We start from the raw sequence: 20,647 nt of genomic DNA on the forward strand, positions 1-20,647 counted from the left end.
AGAAAAAAAATTTTGTGAAGAAAATCAAAATAAATAAATAACCAAAATTTTGACAAAAAATAAATGAAATCAAGGAAATTATTTTTAAATGTTAAAATTAAGACCATTTTTTACAAGATTAAAAGATAATATATAATTAATTGGTACCGTTTAAAGATAGGCGTTGTGGGGGTGTTAATCTTTTTTCACATGCAATTGTACTTTCTAACCCAAACTATTTTCGCAAATCTAAAATTTATCTTTTTAATAAAATTTTAATTAATTTTAAAATTTTATTAAAAAAATAAGTTTTAATAGGTGTCCAATCACACCTAACCAAAAAATATTAGTGACGACTCATTATTTTTAAAAATTCATCTAGAAGTCCTAAAACCATTATGACAATTCTTAATCAAACAAAGTGATTCCAGATCACGAGTGAAAAAAATTACTTTAATAATAAAATCACTTAGATGATTAAATTACTATAGTGATCTTGAAAATGATACCAAGCGCTACCGAGTGAAATCTTGTCTCTCCTTCCTATCTTTTCCTTCTTCCTCAATTTGTTGGGTAGATTTATGAATTTTTTTCTTTATTTTTTTTTATTTTGCTTTTCATTTTCTTGACTTCTTGTATTATTTATGATCTTAATTTGATGTTGCAAAATTTTTTATGGCTGTTGTTAAAATGTTTAATTCATGCTTTTGTTAGAGAATTTTATTTTAGTGGATGTTAGAAAGAAAAAGTATACTCGGAGCAACGCAAGTGGAGTTGGACAAAGATGGATCCAAGATTTATATTAAGTAGGGACAAAATTATTAAGTAATATTTGTTTACATAATTTTATTTAAAAATTATTATAAGTTAAAATAAATTTCATTAAAATGTATAATGTCAAATACTTCTACAAATATAAAAATAATAAAATGATTATATAAAAATAAAAAAGTATAAAATTTCATTTTTATATAAAAACAATACATGAAAATTTGTGTTTATTTGTCTTAATTATGTATTAACACATATATAAGTAAATATGAATATGATATGATTAAATAAACAAATTAAAAATTTAAACATGCACACAAATATATATTTATTAAACAGATTACATAACACCACACGGTTAATAAATTTATCATGAAATCATATTAAACATGACATGGCACAATATATTTTGTAACCCATTTAAAAACTCATTTTAACTCCATTAAGATTAGATAAATTTTATATTTACATTTGAGCCATTAACTTACTTAATTACTCTTTTTATTTTGTTAATGCATCCATATATATTTCAATATTATAAACAATTCATTCTTAAATGTTTCTTTAACATTTAATGGGTAAAAGTTTTGGACTTATTTCTAATCATTTTAATTTTTTTTTAGGATTAGTGGGGCAAGACACAATAAATATTCAAATTTGGGTTCAAAAAAAAAAATTCAATTTCCAAGATTTTAGTGAGGGCAACCTCCACCTTAAATCCGTCCCTGGAGTCAGAAGTAGCTTCTTCCTTTAGGAAGCAGGGATGGTTTAAAATTTCAAAAACCCAAGTGGGCGGTTTCAATTAAGAGGATTTAATATTAGTATAAATACTTGGTTTGCTACTTTAATCCATGTGCCATGTAAAAAACTCTTCAAATGCTTCACTTTCTCTTAGCTCTGAATTGCAGACCATGGACGAAACTACATTTTCTTCTCTCAACTGCCTATCCACTTGATACCTACAGAGACAGATACATGCTTTGAAATAGGGTGACAATGGACACCTCTTAAAAATTAGAAAATAAAAAAATTTAAAGAAAATTTTTTTCTCAAATACCCTTAAAATTTCTCTTGAATATCTTTCGTTTTTTTTTTTTTTTGACAAAATTGATAAATTCATCGATAGTTTTTTATATCTCTCTTGTGAACTCAAAAAATACTAAAAATGATTAACATAAATACTTTTATGAATTTTTAAATTATCAAATTTATCCTTAAATATATAACTTTTATTAATTTATTTAAGTTTAATTTAAATCAACAAAAATTTAAAATGGAGTCTATGTGCAACTAAATCACATAAAATTTAAAATTTTAATTCTAAAGTGTTAAAAATTATTGACTAAAATACTCTAAAATTTTAATTCCAAAAATGTTAAAGTTATGGATTAAAATATCCTTAGTAAAATTTTTTTATAAATTTTGATTTAAATGAATTTTTGTTTTTACTATTAGACTTTTTTTATAATTAGACTAAAAAAGTGTTTGATTAAAATATCTTTAATAAAATTTTAATTCAAAAAAATTAAAAGTGATTGATCAAATAAATTTTAATTTAAATAAATTTTCTTTTCTATTATTAGAATTTTTTATAATTAAACTTATTAAGATACAAAATATGATTTTTTACATAAAAAATATAAATAAAACTAAAGCAAAACTTATAAGTTTGCATAGCAATAAAACAATTACAAAGAGTTTGTTTCTTTAGTTGTTGTAAAAATCATTACTACATAGTTTTGTTGATAAATAAATTCATTAAAGATAATCATAAATAAGTCATTAAATCTTTTTTTCTCTATCTTTTGCCTTTTAATTTTTTGTTTTAATTGATTTCCTAACTATATATGTATATTAATGATTTTATTGTTTTTATGTTTTATGAGTTGGTCATTTGAGCATTGATAATATAATTAAATCCTTAGTCCCTTTAAATAATTCTTTAATATATATCATTCTTACAATTTAGTTTGACCTTTATTTATTAGATTTTATATATTTTGCCTTCAAAATTTTACAATTGTTATTCTCATGAACAATTAAATCAAATGCAAATCAATGCACACCCTCCACCAACAATTGTACTATGTGATTCATTGAATACTTTGAATACTTTAATTGGACTTCTCACCTGAAGAATTAAAAGATTTAAGAAGCGATGGAGCTACTAATAGTTGAGGATTTGGTCTCACCAAATGGCCATAGGAATTGTTTGCCTTAATTGAAACAATAAGTGAACTAATTTTCTCTTAACTTTTATCTTAATGTACTTATATATGATTAATTTCTATCTCAAAATGATGTAATCATTCTCAATTGCATTAAATTGCTTGCTTTTTTTTTTTTTTTTTTTGTTATTGAGGTGTTTGAACCATCTAATGTGAATATTCAGTAGAGAATTATCAAGTAAAGTAAGATTATTATATTTATATATTGTGAATTCTTTCAAGGTGTGACAATTTATTTGAATCATCTTTTGAATGTGTTTATGCCAAAATTACATTTATTCATTTATGTTGTTAACGATAAAAATGAAATTATTATAAATTGTATATATGCTACATAACAAATTTGTTATTCTAAGAATTGAAATTTCCTTAATAAAAAAAATTACAAGTACTAAGATTAGAAATTTATTTTATTTCATTTTAATTTTTACAATTATGTATTTTAAATTTTTATATACTAAATTAAATTTTTATATACTAAAAATTTATATAAAATAAAAGTTTTCCAATAAAAGAAATTTAAAACTTTAAATTAGTAAAACATACAATTACATTATCCATATGAAGAATATACACCAATGAAAGATTATACTAAGCAAAAAAAGGAGACTAAAAAGTAATTGATTATGCATAGCTTTATATTCTCCATATGACCAATAAAGTTAGTGCTATATGATGTTTCAACAAAGAATATACAAACGTATTGATTTCAAATTTCTTTGTAATTAATATGAAACTCTTTTATTAGGTGAAACATTATATACTCCTTCATTTTCCCAATTATATCAATTGAAGAAGGTTTACTGTTGTATCAAAATATTTAAGGTTACCATATTATATAATATTTGTTCAAAGGGATTGAAATTCATCAAGTTACTTATCACTATTACATTTAATATAAAAATATTATTATAAAATATAATTTAACTAAACTTAAAATTGATTTAAAGGCTACATTAGAAAAAATTCATTTTATAAATTTTTATTTGATTGTGTGTTTAGTATTTCAATCATTTTGAATTTTAACTTTTCATAATTTTGTGTTAGATTTTAGACATAGGATCAGTGATCAATTAAGTTGAGCAAATTTTATTATCTACTACTATTCATAATGTACTCAATTATTCACTTATGTATCTAAACAATTTTTTTTTTGTTCAGGAAAGGACATAACCTTTACAAGGGGAAAAAAAAAGGAGATCTTAGCTTGAAACCAAGACCTTTATGTCCTTATAAAGCCTCCTTAGCCACTAGACTAAGAGGTGGTGGACATATCTGAACACATTTGGCTTAATGATTGGTGTTTTTCTTTGTTTAAGTATCTAGATTCAAATTATCTTAAATTCAAATAAAAAATACTCAATTACTTATAATTGTAATTTCACTTTAGAAATATTCTTAAAAGTTAATTAACTAATTCAACCACAAAAACAATAAAAATAAGACATTGATTATGAAGGGAAAAAAGCTTAAATAAGTAATATTTAAATTGTTACAGAAGATGAATAAGAAATATTGGATTTGGATTGTATTAGTATTTTAATCTGAATTTTGATTATGTTTAATCATTTTTGGCTTTAAATAACTTCTAAGTTGCTAATTTCTTTAAAATCAATCAAAATCAAGTCAAGTTAATTCATTTTTATAATTATATGTATTATTATCTCTTAATTAAATTAAAATTTAAAATGAGTAAAAATTTTATATATACTCAAATTAATTTTGAATTGTTTTAAGTTTGAATTGATTATTCCATATTACTTTTAACTATACTTTTATGACACCGTAATTAGCTTCAAAATAGAATGAGAATACAATACAATAAAAATTTAAGTGCAAAAGTTATAGAAATATTGATAATAATTCAAGAATAAAATCCGTATACTCATGTCTTACGGAGATTAAATGATATATCTTCTTTTAAGACTTCTGAAATTTGTATTGCATAAATATTAATCTAAACCAATGAGTTTATAATCTTTCATTTGGGAATTAAGTTGTTGTATGAATTAAGTGAAATAGCTCAAACATTTCATTTGAAAGAGATATCATAGTTCATACTTATGCAAAAAGACAATATAAAGTTAAATATAATTTAGGTTGTTATGATCCCATACAATATTCTTTATTCTTTCCAAATAAAGAAGTTGGTTCGCATCAAAATATCAATAAAGTTATTTTGAATGATGTTAATAAGAATGAAGCAACAATAACAAAAAAAATTTTGAAGGAATATGGAAGGTAATCATTACAAACTTAATAATTTTATAAAATTGTTATTTTTTTAATTTTTATAAACTTTATTTACTAAATTTTTTATTACTTTTATCATATATATAACAAAATTTTTACCCATAATTATATACTTAAAGATAAAAACATAAGACAAAATTTATTACTTTTATTATTGGCAGAACACTTTAAAATTTTTAATCTTTTATATGTAATTGTACTTAACTAACAAGTATGAAAATATATACATTAATCATTGAATCAAATTATCAATAAAGTTTATCTTAATATGTATTAATTTACCATAAACTAAAAATTTGAAGAATATCTTAAAAATACTAACTTAATATACTTGCATTAACATAAAAATTACGATTTTAACTTAATATGATGTGTTAAACTACATAAAATAAATTAAGAGCATTTACGCATTGCTTTCCAAGTCGTTTGTACTTAAACCTTATCTTAATCTCTTTTTATACCTTATAAATTATCATCTAACACTCAGTGTGGTTACTTTCTTTTTGGATATACACAAATCAATAGAACATATTAGTAAATAATCGATAACTTAGTAATTAATCACCATAACTTAAAAGTAATCACTATAACGTAATAGTAATTATCAATAACTTAATAGTTAATAAGTGATAACTTAATAGTAAATTATGATTTGTTTAGTAATAAATTAATGATAACTTAATATTAGCTTAATGTCAATTTAAAGCTAATAATTATAACTTATTAGTAAATTAGTAATAATATAATAGTAAATGTATAATAACTGAGTGGTAAAAAAATTTATAATATAGTTGCAAATGCATAACAACATGTAGTAAAATTAAGGATAACTTAATAAAAAATAAGTTCTAACTTATTAGTTAATCATCAGTAATTTAGTAATAAATCAATTATAACTTATTAGTAAATTAGTGATAATTTAATAGTAAATAAGTTTTAGGTTAATAGTAATTAATTGATAGTAGTGAATCATAAATAACTTAGTAGAAAATCAATGATAATTTAATAATAAATAATTGATAATTTATTAGTTAATCATTAGAAATTTAGTAGTAAATTGATAACTTAACAGTAAATCACTAATAACTTAGTTATAAAGAGGTGATACTTTAATAGTAAATTAGTTAATCACCGATAATTTTGTAATAAATTATTGGTAAATTAATTTTAAATCAATTATAACTTTATAATAAATCACCAACAATAAAATAGTAAATTAACTTAGTAGTTAATCATTGATATTAGTAATAAATCAATGATACTTTAATAATAATTAGTAATAACTTAATAATAAATTAGCTTCAATTTAATAGTAATTAATTGATAAATTTAATAGTAAATCATAAATAGCTTAATAGTAAATTAATGATAATTTAGTAGTTAATTATTGAAAACTTAAAAGTCAATCAATATAACTTAATAGTCAATTATCGATAACTTAATAATTAATTGGTAATAACTTAATGGTAAATCATGAATAATTTAATATAAATTAGTAATAACTTAATAATTTAGCAATAAATATGTGTTAATTTATAGTAAATAATCAAAAACTAAGTAGTAAACCAATTAATGATAACATAGAGGTAAAAAGTAATAGTAAATCATTGATAATTTAATAAGAAATTATTGATAATTTAGTAGGAAATCACTAATAACATGGTAGTAAATTACTAATATTTTAATTATAAATCAGTAATAATTTAGTAGTAAATTAGTTAATTATTGATAACTTTGTAATAAATCATTGATAAATTAGTAGTAAATCAACTATAACTTTATAATAAATCATCAGTAACTTAATAGTAAATCAACAACAATTTAGTAGTAAATCATTTATAACATAATGATAAATCATTAATAAATTAATAGTAAATTATTGATAATTTAGTAATAAATTTTTATTAGCTGCTCAATAGTAAATTACTAATATCTTAATTATCAATTATGAAAATTTTTTTATAGATGAAATTGTCAGAGATTGAACCTTACTTACTATTAAAAACAAATTAAAACATTCATATTGTGAGATTGAGATAAACCTATCATGAAACTATTTAATAAAAAGTTTCAATAAAAAATTCTAAATTTGGATGAAGAATAAGGTTATTATATAAAGAGTAATTTATCCTATACTATAATAGAACCAATGCTTTGCTACAGGAATCCATTTTTAAATATATGATATTACAAATTTTATTATTGATTACAAAAATTATATCATAAGTTATCAAAATTATATAAAAAGTTATCAAAATTACATCAAGATGTATCAAAGTTTATTAAAGATGACCTAAATTGTATCAATGGTTACCAAAATTATCTTATAAGTTACCAAACTAATATTGAAGGTTACTAAAATTGTATCAATGGCTACCAAAATTATATTATAACTTACCAAATTAGTATAGAAAGTTATCAAAATTGCATTAAAAGTTATCAAAATTTTATCAAAGATTATCAAACTTCTAACAAAGGTTACCAAAACATATCAAAAGTTATCAAAATCAAAATTATACCAAAAAGTTATCAAATTTTACTTATATTATACAAAATATAAATTAAATTAATAGTATATATCATTATTATTATAGTATTTCAAAATTTTATTTATTGAATTAAATTTTTAGAGATAAAATTACACGTTCATCACATATATACTAAAAACTTGTATATTATAAGAGAATACCTCCGAAAAAAATGAGTCCACCACTAAATCTAACTAACTAAATTAAAAATCCCTAGGCTGAAAAAAAAAATTAATTAAATTGAAGCTCAAGTTCTCTCCAAAATAGTGTTTTTATTGGTGAGATAAAACTTTCAATTATTTTTTTTATTTTTAATTTTTAAAAAATTATTTTTAGTTTTATTTATATTGATAATAAAATTAACAACTTAAGAGAAAATAGATAAATGCTCAATTAATTATTATTTTTATAAAAAAAATTTCAAATTGTTGAATGAAATAGATACATACATTTACTATTAAATTTTTTTTAATAATTTATATTATTTTAAAATAAAACATTATACCCCGGCGTAATGGGAAATTTTCTAGTAAAAATAATAATAAGGGTTCGTTGTGTAAAGATTGTTTGATTGTGAATAATAATAAGTATAATTCTCCTCCGCGGGTTGATAGTTTTGTCATTTTTTTTTTATTTTTAATATAGTTGTTATTTTAATATAAAAATAAAAAATTTATTATACCTGAAATATTACAAAAATATTTAATATGTTGCTATTATTTTTTTTATGATATGACGGGAATATTGTGTTTTTTTTTTCAAGTATTTGATTAATTATATGATATTTTTTAATTTATCGTATATTATAAAAGTTTTTATGAAAATAAAAAAAAAGTACAAAAATTATAATTTTTAATAAAATAATTTTGATTTTTTATGTATTTATATTTCTATTTATTATTATGTTTTTTAAGACCTTTATGTTTTGATCTTTTCTTTCCTAGCAATCAATTGAACACTTGGACAAAACTAATTTAGGTTCTTCCTTGAACACCAAGAAAATTAATTTTGTTTTTCGTTTTACCCCTTTTAATTATAAGTACTAATCCTTACAAAGTACTTAAAAACTGTAGAGAGTTCATGAATTATTACTAATATAGAAAAAGGAAATTTGATTGAATTGAAGCAGTTGGGCAATTGATGAGTTCTTTGGGTACTATGATTCAAGTTGTCCTGATGGGGCAGCCTCTAAGAAACATCTTTTCCGAGAGAAACGGAAGGAAGAAACTTAACGAACTCCTCTTTGCACTCAGCAAGGTGAATATCTATATATAACAATAATCTCTCTCTCTTTCTTTTTTCCTTTAAGAAAAGGAAATGGGATCCTTTAAAAAATCCAACAACAATTGAAATTCACAAAATAAAATAAAATAAATCATTTTATCTAATTAATCAAACTTAAATGATCTAACCAAAAATGTAAAATTCATATCTAGAGAATTTATGAAATTAGAAAGTAATCCATCACTTATACTTAATATAAACAATAAAATCACATTAAAAGTTCATTATTTATAATCGAGTTTGAGTAATTAATAGTACTTAAATCCATTTATCCATTTCTTATTCCAGTTAACTGGAAATTATGGTTAAGTAGATTATATATAATCAAGTTTGAGTAACGTTAATGCCAATATTCGTTTTACAAGGTATATATATCTTCTTTTACCTAGGTGTTTTAATTAATAAAAAAAAAATTCATCATTGAGCAAGCACACCTCATTATGAGCCTTAGTAAATCAGCTGGTAGTGGTACTCCGAAATAGGTCAGAAAGAGGTAAGCAACATTAAGTATAACTGGGATTTGGACATAAAACTCAAAGCCCAACTCTCGATTTCATCATCTTCTCGTTCTCTTAATATAGAGGAGGATCTATTTACAGGGAGTAAATTTTTTTTAATTTTTTATTTTAATAGATTTAAAAAATAAAGAGATAAAAAAATTAAAAAATAATTTAATCTTATCCTTTAGATTAAAATAATGTGTAAAACTAAAAAAGTTTCATAATATATAAGTGGATCGTTCTTCATATATATTTCTATTTATTTTTATCTTTTATCTTTTAGATCTATTAAAATTAAGGGTTAAAAAAATGTATAAAACTTTTTTAATTTTACACTGCGTAAGTTGATCCCTTCTCATATATATATATATATATATTATCTTTTAGACGAATATTGAAATTCAAACTCAAGAATTCTCAGTCCTAAAGTATGATTTCAATACTGCAAACTAACAACTTATTGCTATCATTCTTTGGATTGTTAGAAATAAATAAATAAGAGAATAAAAATACTAGAAAAGAATTTTGATTTTGAAACGTGAAAAATAATTTTTTAAAAGTAATTATATCTCTAAGAAACAACAAAACCTTAAAACTCTCCAAGCAGAAGTAGTAAAAATTATTATACTAAAAAATCTATTTATAATAAATGAACAGACATAAATTTTTATTCAAATAGTTATGACCTTTTGTATAATCATAATTTTTATGAAAAAAATCTAGTTATATTCAAATAATTATGACCTTTTATCATATAATAATTATTTTTGTTCAAACATAATTATTTAAAATATAAATAAAATTAATACAAAAATTAATTTTATTCATCAACAATTAAATCTTGCTATCAAATGTTGGGATGCACCACATTATAAACTACTAACAATTCTCCACTAGTTTGAAGTATTGGTGCTTAATCTTTAATCTTTCACACAAATAAATATTATAAAAATAAGAATGTATCTTTCGATTTAAACCTTTAATTAGCATTTTTTTCTTAGAATTTTAATGAAGTTTATGCTGTCCGTGGATTAAACCTCAACTCTTAATATTACACATCTAATACTTATTTATTCTTATGTTAGAGATTTATAATCGCTTTAGCACTATTATGGTCATGTGCTTATCCTATTCATAAACATTTACAAAAAATATCCTAATTCTTCTTATTGAAATGGCATCACTTTTATATTTATATAGGTAGAATTTTTATTATGTCTTCATTGTTTTAGATATTTAAATAATAAACTCCATTAAAAGTATAAAAACTCATTGTCCCCATGCAATGGATCACACTAGTTTTTAAAATTTGAATGGATTTTACTAATGCTTAATAGACACATAATAATAACTTATTTTTATCTATTAAACTTTGTAATTAGAGGTTATTAATTCAAAGTTGGGTTCCCATTATTCATATTTAATAGCAAGGGTTTAAATCCATTTTACTTATAGTACTACTAATCAAATATCTTAGAAGTCAATTTTCTTTTATGATAATTACACCTACATGAGATTAAATCTCTAATATAACCACTTTATGTTGATATGTCCAAACTTTTCATTTTGCATATCATTTATATACTCTAGACATTGTTGCCTTGTTCTTATCATTTTAAGAATTAGATGGTATTGGTTGTGGCTATAACTTTATCCTCATTAATATAAAATTTCAACCATTCTATTTCTACACTTTTATCTATTTTAATATAATTATTTTTCTAGTATAATTGGATAAACTGAATGAATAGACCAAACCATTTTAGTCTTTTTAAGATATGTAAGGATTTTTTTTTATGGTTTTTACTTTAATCAGTGTACTAAACTTATTAGTTGTATAATTTGCTCATAAAATTATACTAAAATCATACAACATTACGATGGTAATTTTTATTATTATTATTTTATTCTTATCATTTCCACTATGTGCAAATATGTATTCTTTTATTAAAGAATGTCTCATTCAATTATCAAGATATCATATATACTTAATCAAGTTGTTATTTCATTTATCTTTTCACTATTTGATGAATTTTTTTTTTTTTAAGTAGGAGGCCTCCAAATCCATCCTTAGTGAAAGATAACTAGCAAATATTCTATAACTTAATATTTTCTTCTCATAAAAGTTTCAAAGCTTTTATTTAACCTCAATATGAGAGTATATGTAAAAAAGAATGATGTCAAATATAATCGCTCTCAATTTTTTTGTTTTTTTTAGTATACTCATGTTTTTTATAATCTCTTTTTGACACTTTCATGTCAACTCATGGAAACCTATAGATCTATTTCATCATGGACACCAATCACTAATTTATTGCTATGAGCAAAACCATGTCCATCATCCAAATAGGTCAAATAACATTCATTTTGCTATTTTAATTTTTTTATATTCATAAAATTTTTGAATCACGCATGGCTTTCAGAGTAAATATAATTTTATACTTTCACTATATCTCAAAACTAAAATCATGAGATTTAGATCATTTATACAAACTATAATTATTATCAAATAAAATTAAACAAATATCACTTTTATGCAAAGACCATTGAGAAAAACTATTTATGTATTACTTATAAATAAATAATTTTCAAACTTATCAAAAGCACTATTCATTTAAGAGTCATACCACATTCTCCATGGATAATTCATTTAATGATCAATTCTAAGAATTAAGGCTATTGTAAGTGAACATCATTATCAATACACACATTAAGCATGCATGACCAATATACATCATTACCATGAAATTATAAAAACTCATGAAGGTGGGTGCATTTTCCTTTTTTAATTAATCTATGCACAATAATGCCATATATCTTTACAATTATTTATATTCTCTATTTGCATTAAAACAAACTTTATTTATATTGTTTTAATTGCAAACCATGTTATCTTCTTCTTGGCATTCCAAAATAAAACTTTTCAAATCCATAAACATGGCTAATAAGACATTCATGGATTGCCTTCAAATTATTGGTAATTAGCAATAACCTTTAATGTTATTAATGATGTGCCTTTTCCATTTAAACTTGAATATCACATTTAACCCAATTTGTTGGCCAAATTTTCAGTTTGAAATAATAACATAAAATTTCACAAATAAATCATGCTAGTATATTCACCCTATTAATTTTATACTACTACTAGCCACAATTTTGAAAAATCCATTCCATTGAAACTTTTGGAATGCACAATTAAAAAATTCTAAATGCCCAAGTAATATGAAAAAAAATCATGAAATTGGATTCATGCAACAGAATCAAACAATGAATTAATGACATCCTAATTTTGAATAAAAATTAAAGAAAAACTTATCTGACATCATGGTATAGAATTATTTCTCTTTATCCATAATTATTTCAACAATTTGGATTTCACCAATGCATTTCTAAATTTATTTCTCTTGCATCTCCATAAATATGACATATAAAAATTTATTTATAATTGCCTTTAAATTATTAGAAAAAATAAATAAAAGAACAAAAATAATGAAAAAGAATTTTAGCTTTAAGGCGTGAGAACATTTTTTTTAAAAGCAATCATGTCTCTAGGATACATCAAAGTCTCAAAACTTTCCAAATAGAACTAGTGAAAATGGTTATACTAAAAGATATATTTATAATGAATGAATAGATATAAATTTTTATTCAAATGGTTATGACCTTTTGTATAATCATGACCTTTATGAATAATAATTTATTTATATTCAAATAGTTATAACCTTTTGTCATATAATAATTATTTCTATTCAAACATAATTATTTAAAATATGAATAAAATTAATACAAAATTTAATTTTATTTATTAATAATTAAATCTAGCTATTCAATGGTGGGATGCACTACATTCTAAACTACTAACATGGACTTCATTAACTTTACATCCTTTGAATAGTTTTGTGGGTCTCCAATTGAGAAAAAGATGAAGATCAACATCAATTGCTACAAATTGCATTTTCTTGTGATTAATTTAGATATGTTTTCTTTTGTTTAGAAAAGTACTTAAAGTAGGGTTTAAACCCAATGTTGATGGCTGTTACTAATTCAAATTGGTATGATAAATACAGGCTAATGAAAAGAAGAAAAATGAGTTAAAGGTGCAAATTGAAATAGCCATTACTGCTCTTAATGATCAACAAAGTCCTATAAGCATGTAATGAAACCATATCACAAGTGATCTAATCAATATGATCTATCAATTTCCTATATGGATACATGGTATTGATATTTCAATTCAACATGGCCTTTCTTATTTTCCTGCATTAGATAGTAGTATTTTGTTTTTGGTTTCTTTTGGGAAATCTTCATGGTTGAAATGTGAGCTTAGTCTATGGCCTTGTAAAATAATTGTATGCTCCAAAGTTTTGTGTTTGAAATTGCATTAGAATAAAAATTTTCGCTTTCGAAACCCCTTAAAAAAGGGTATCCGTCCAAATAAAAGCATTTATGGTAACATTATGTGTCTGTCCATTTTACTAACATTCTAATGGCTATTCAACCAAAGTACAGTTTGTCTTATTTTTTAGAATTCATTTGAATAAGCAATAGGATTGGTTTCAGTAAAATTAAAAATAACAGTAAATGTGAGATTAATTGCTCTGACAGTGAAATTAAAATTAATGATGAGATATATATTAATATGCAAAAGTAGCAGTGATGGTGTGATGAATAATAATAATAAGAGAAAATAATTATTAAGGACATTATAATAAAAAATAAAATTTAACATTTATAAAATTATTAAATTATTGTAAATAATAATTTTATTAGTAAATAATTAAAAATTAATAATAATAAATTAAAATAAATTTGTTTATTTGTTTATTAGTTTATTATATACTAATAAAATTTATTTATTAATTTATTATATAATAATAATAATAAATCAAAACAAAAAATAAGGGTCAAAGCTTTTCTAGGTTAACATACAAATTTTAAGGGTAAAACTAAAAAAAAAAAAAAGTTATAGTGTCTTGATTATTGCATAAAAAAGGTCCGACGACCAATCACCACCAATCTCATCACACCATAGACCTATTTGGGTCTCCATTGACACAACTTTTGATTGCAACTATACCTCAATTAGAGGTGTAATGCAATCCAAATAACGCCTTAGTACATTAAAAATGTTGATTTCTTACGTTATGCTTGAATTGAAAGAATGTGTGGGAAAGAAAAAGAAAGTAAGGAAAAAAAGAAATTTTTTCATGTTTAACTTTCATTTTAAATTAAAATAAAAAAGGTTGAGCACCTTATCTCTTCATTAAAAATTTAATTTTTTAATTATTCCAAATAAAAAAAATTAAGGAAAGCAAAGGAAAATATTTCTTTAAATATAAAATAACATTTACACTATATTATTTTTTTCAATTTTCAAAAAGAGATTATAAGCTTGACAAGTGGTATTAACTAGAATGGTACTTGCACTTTACTATGCGATATATATATATTTACAAATTTATACTATTCTCTTTACAAAATACATCTTAAATTAAAACATATAAAGTTTTCTTTAAATTGAAAGAAATTTTATTAATATAATTCAATTTCAAATTTCCTTAAAAAAAAGAACCTTGTAAGCTGAAAATGATAAATTAAGACATGCATGTCATATTTCATGTATAAACATCTTGTTTCTTAAGGATTTTGGCTTGGCTAAGACACACTTAATGAAGTGTTATTCACAAAACGATTCATCTCTAATTGTAGTTGTGACCTACCTTCCTTAGGGATTTCCTTCACATTACAAAAATATCTTGCATTAAGCTAAGAAATTTTTCTGATGAATTTATTACATGTTCATGCTAAAATTACCTTAAAAGGTGCTAGGTGGGTCATGGATCCATAATGTATCTTAGCAACTGATTCAAAACCATATAAAACTATCGGGCTAGATATATTAGCTACAAAAGGTGCAACAATTAGCTGATTTGAGATGGTGCATGGGTTGGAAAGATAAAAATGAGCATCCATCAAGCTTTCTTCATTTGAAGAAAATGTGTTCACTACTGTGTTAAGACTAAAGAATCCATCTCCTTCATCATAACCCATGTCTGTAAGAGGTAGTTAATTGGCTGTAGGACTCCCAATAAACATATTGGGATAAACTCAATCCATTTCTCGTTGATAACATCTGTAAAAGTAGTGACAACAAATCAAATTGGCTTTTATGATGAAAATGTATTTACTCTTGTGTTAAGACTAAAGAATCCATCTCCTTCATCATAACCTATGTCTGAAGGAGGTAGTTAATTGGCTGTAGGACTCCCAATAAATATATTGAGGTAAACTCAATCTATTTCTTATTGATAACATCTATAAAAGTAGTGACAACAAATCAAACTGGCTTTTCATAATTCTAACTCAATTTGTAGTGCATTGTACCTTCATATAAATCAAATTAATGATTTCAAAACAAACGTAGTTTTTACCATCTCATCTTCATTTAGTGTTTATTGATTCCATACCAATATGTGCAATAAATCAAATAGATTACCTTATCATCATAGTACAAAATAAATGTATAAAAATATAACAAATCCCTTTTTCTTCCCATCACATCCAGTAGCATCACAAAAGCAAAAATGATCCAAGATTGAATAAAGTTCAAAACATCACTTTGGTGCTTAAACTCTCATTTCCTCTCCTTCTCACACTTGATACCATAAACACTAAGCTTCTCATTTGTATATACAAAATCATAGAAAAATACAAACTGATTAATATTATCTAAATGAAAAAATTACTTAGTCTTAAAGTCATTCAACGGAGCACTATGCCCTAATCCTTTTTGTAAATTCTAGTGATACATGTTTTCAAACTTAAATGGTGACATGACATCAATAAATACTAATAACACGGGTCTTTAGTATAATTCACAAACATTTTTTTAATCTTTCAACAAAATTAAGTGCTATTTTCTAAGAATGGGATGAAATAAGTAGTAGAAAAGGAAAGGTATGAGCCATGGTGATGGGGAGAGAGAGGAAGGATACGAACACCCTTTTACTTCCTATTCGGAGGAAGAATGGCCTTTGAAATGAAAGGGAAGACATGAAGATTGTCATAACATATTAATTTAGGGACTCGATCGTTAGACGTAAAAGTAAAGAGTCGTCACAAATATTTTTTTATTTAGGTGCGATTAGCCACCAATCTTATCTTTTGATAAATTCTAAAATTAATTAAGATTTACCAAAAAAAACTTTCGGTCTCTAAATCAAAGTTGGGTTAGGAGTATGGTTACATATGGAGAAGGTTAACCCCCATAACATTCGTCCAAAAATGATACCAATTGATTTTATATTATTCATTAACCCTAGCAAAATTTCTTAAAAATATTTTTAAAATAATTTAATATTAAAATTTATCATTAAATTACTTTAATATTTTAGTAGAAATTCAAGAATATTTTCTTATCTCAAGAGTATTATCTATTGATACTCTTAAAAAGGCTCTTTCGTTGGATTTAAAATATTTTTTTTATTAGTTGTTTTCTTATTAAAATCTTTGATATGGGATAATTTTTTAAATACTTTAATATTTTAGAAATACTTGAAAAATAATATCTTTCCTAGATATTTACATAGAAATTGCTATTGCAACATTCTAATAATTTAATCATTGGAAGATTAAAAAATTTTCACTTTTAGTTCAAAAAAATTGATATTTCAAGTTTTCCTTAATATTCTCAAATTTTTATTTTAAGGAAAAATTGATATTTCAATTTTTTTCCAAATATTTTTAAAATTTTATTCTAAGGAAAAAATTTTAAAAGTTTATTTTATTTTATTTATCTTATTTTATTTTTATTCTTAAGGAATTTAGGAAAAATTGATATTTCAATTTTTTTCTTATCATTTTTAAAAACAAAATTTTTCATTTTTTGTTTTATTTCTTTAAAAGCATTTAGGAAAAGTGATATTTCAACCTTTTCCATTTTTTTTATAAATATTTAAAATAAGTTATAACTAAAAAAAAGAAATTTCCTAAATATTTTCCACCATCTATTTTATTTTTCCTAACAAAGTTCGCACAAAAATAAAATAAATATCTATAAAAATAGAAAAAAAATTATTAAAAAATTGAGCAAAAAAATAAAAAATTAAAAAATTATGAAAAAACTACTAAAAATGCCCTCAGTCAATATGATCAATGGTCTAACAGACAGTTCAGTGCTTTTAAGCCAGTTTGGATCAATTCAGTCGAATTAGTATGGTTTAGCATGGTTTAGAGTGATTTAAGGTGGTCTGGAGTGGTTCAGCCCGATTCAAGCCAATCTAGCCCCATTCAACTCAAATGTATTGGTTTTCGGGTCAATCACGAGGATCCCTAAGTTGAGGGACGAATTATTCCCCTAAAATGATATCATTTTTTTCAACTATAAAAGTAAAAAAAAAATTATTTCATTTTTCTTCACTCACTTTCTACTCTTTTTTTCTCATAAAAACTCTTGCTTCTTTCTCCCTTTAGTCGCAATTGTCGTCGCAACTTCCATCGCCAGCCACAATTGTTAGTGGTCGAAAAAATATCAAAACTTCACCCCTTGCTCTCTTTAACTCCCTGAACATTGATCCAACTTCTATTTCATGAAAAATGGCCTTAAACGACTTAGAACGACCTTCAAAGTTTTAGTCAATTTTTTTTTGGCACTGCTTTTCCTTTCCTGAGGGATGTGTTTGTGTTTTTTTTTTTTTTTTTTTCTTGTGGTGGGAAGTTGAAAATACAAGGGATTTCGAAAGGAAGTTTTGTTAGTGGGCTTCAGTTTTCAATCTTTTTTGGGTAGGGTTTCAATTTGAAAATTTTTTTTTGGTTGTTAGGGTTCTTCTTTGTTTGTTTGGACTTTGTCAACCAAAAAAATTTCTCCATATCTGTTACGTTATGAATTGGATCTCAATTTATATAGTCAATTTGTAAAATCATATCCCAAATTTTTTAGGATTGTTGTGGAATTTGGGACTATCTCTGATGACTTTGTTGGTCTCAAAATTCCAGCTGCAAAATCAAGTAGGAAGGTTGGTGGGTATTTAGTGCTAACAAAATTAGGCAATGCAGTGGGATTTTTAGTGCATTGAATGCACATAGACTTTGGGTGAAAGATGAAGAAAAACAGAAAAGAAAGAGAAGAAAAGATATAATAATAATAATAATAATAATAATATAAAAATGAGAGTAAAAATTAATAAATAAAAATTTAAAAGTTTAAAATGTAAAATGACTTAGATGAAATAACTCGGTAAATCTTAATTAAGGTATTTGATTGGACCTTAATGGAATTAAAACTAATTTGGATTTATTTCAATTTGATATTTAGTTTTTCGCACAAAATAAGTACCTACAAGGATAACTCTTTAAAGATCTAAGGATCTACTAAGCACACTTTTAAGGATTTAACCTTAAAAGAATATGATAGCATTACCTAATTCAAGACATAAATAGATAGAACTTAAACAGAATCAATGCAGTAGATGGCTCCTACCATTTTTTAAATCTGGGCAAGCATAGTTAATTAAAAATTCCATCTCTAAATAATGCGGTTAGCAGCTCAGCTCTATTGGGATTTGGTAATACTAAAGAAAATATATATAATATATGACAATTAACAAATAACTTTGTAAATTGAAAATGATAATGTAATGCACCAAAAAAAAAATGCAGAATAAGAATGGCAAAAGCAAAGGACAACGCTCTCATGTACCTGAAACTAAAGCTTACTTCAAACACTCGACCGTCTCGCCAAGCATCAAATCCTTATCCATCTGTCACTCCAAAAAAAAATATCATTTACAAGAAAAAGAATAAGAAGGTTTTGTTTGGTTATCGCAGTTTTAAGTACCTTACTAAAATTTGAGATTAGGTTCTGTAAAACTTTCATTTTCTCGTTAACAAATTCCTTATTGATTTCAATATTTTAAAAAAAAAAGTAAAAAATGTCAAATCTTTTCTAACAAATTATGGATTTTGGCTGCTTTGTTTCGTTTCAATGAACTTCGTGGCCGCTCTTGATTCGACAAAATGTTTAATGCCTTCGGAACCTTCTAAATTTAAAAACATCATCTTAATCTAAGCTTTTAATATCGGAGAAAAATTTTTGGCCTTTTTATTTATGCAAAAAATGAAGGAAAAGGTTTTTGAAAATTAAAAGAAAATCATGTAAAGTTTTTTTACCTTGCTATCGTAATTGAAATCGTCGGCAGAAGAAAACTCAGTGTTGGCACTATTTTTATCATTATCTCCAAAATACATTTCAGGATCGAAGAAATTGAATCGAGGCTCTTACTTGTTTTGAAAAATTGATCCTTCGAGCCGCTTCCAAACCTCATCCCGGCGCCAAAACTACGCCTTACAGTCTGGATCCTTCTATTTTGTCTCTATTCATCCATTTCTTTTTCCTTTTTCTTTCTCATATTTCTATTTTCCCTTCACTCCATTAGTTCTCTTTTTTCATATTCCTCTCTCTTGATGATCTATTATCATTTTGGATTCCTCCATTGGCAAAATTTTTTAAAGTGCGTTTGGTTTAGAAAAATTCATAAATTTTTTTTTGAAAATTTGATGATAAGTATTTGATATCTAAATTTAGTTGAGAATAATCTAATTATGGAGAAAATTATTAGATTTTTAACAATATTTAAAATTTTAAAATTAAAAATTTATATCGTTTTGTAATATCTTAAAATTAGAAAAAAAACTTTATTTTTAAAATTAACTTAAATAATATAATAAAATAATTGTTATCTTTTAAAAAACATATTTAAAAATGATTTGAAACTTAATTATAATTTTCTTTTATATTTAATTAAGGTTATAGTTGATGATCTAAATCTCCTTACACAAACACAAACACAAACAAAAATTTTCTTCTTTATCCAAAGAAGACCGATGTCAAGTCAACAATCTTTAGGATCCTTTTAATTATACTTATAGATTTTTTTAATTGTAAATTATAGATTATAAATATTTATATTTTTATCAAACCCAAACCGATAACTTTATTTATTTTGTTTTCTTGTATCATTCACCAACTTTTTATGTTATAGTTTTTAAATTTATTTTTATGAATTTTTTGTATTTATATTTATATATTTATATTTTTTCTTTTAGT

The 20,647-nt window shown here is 23.4% G+C and overlaps 1 long non-coding RNA gene across 1 annotated transcript; it reads right to left on the reverse strand.

Annotated features, from left to right (window-relative positions):
• Positions 1 to 1,348: 1,348 nt before the first annotated feature.
• Positions 1,349 to 20,041, reverse strand: LOC149518491 (uncharacterized). Its single transcript, XR_016342891.1, has 3 exons — positions 19,711 to 20,041; positions 19,241 to 19,301; positions 1,349 to 1,709 (listed from the first exon to the last, which is right to left on the reverse strand). It is a non-coding gene; the product is annotated as an uncharacterized LOC149518491 (long non-coding RNA).
• Between the last annotated feature and the right edge of the window lie 606 nt (positions 20,042 to 20,647).

This window comes from Durio zibethinus, chromosome 6 (assembly GCF_047325235.1).
Source record: "Durio zibethinus cultivar Kanyao isolate XHJ-2024 chromosome 6, ASM4732523v1, whole genome shotgun sequence".
Classification (NCBI taxonomy): Eukaryota; Viridiplantae; Streptophyta; class Magnoliopsida; order Malvales; family Malvaceae; genus Durio; species Durio zibethinus.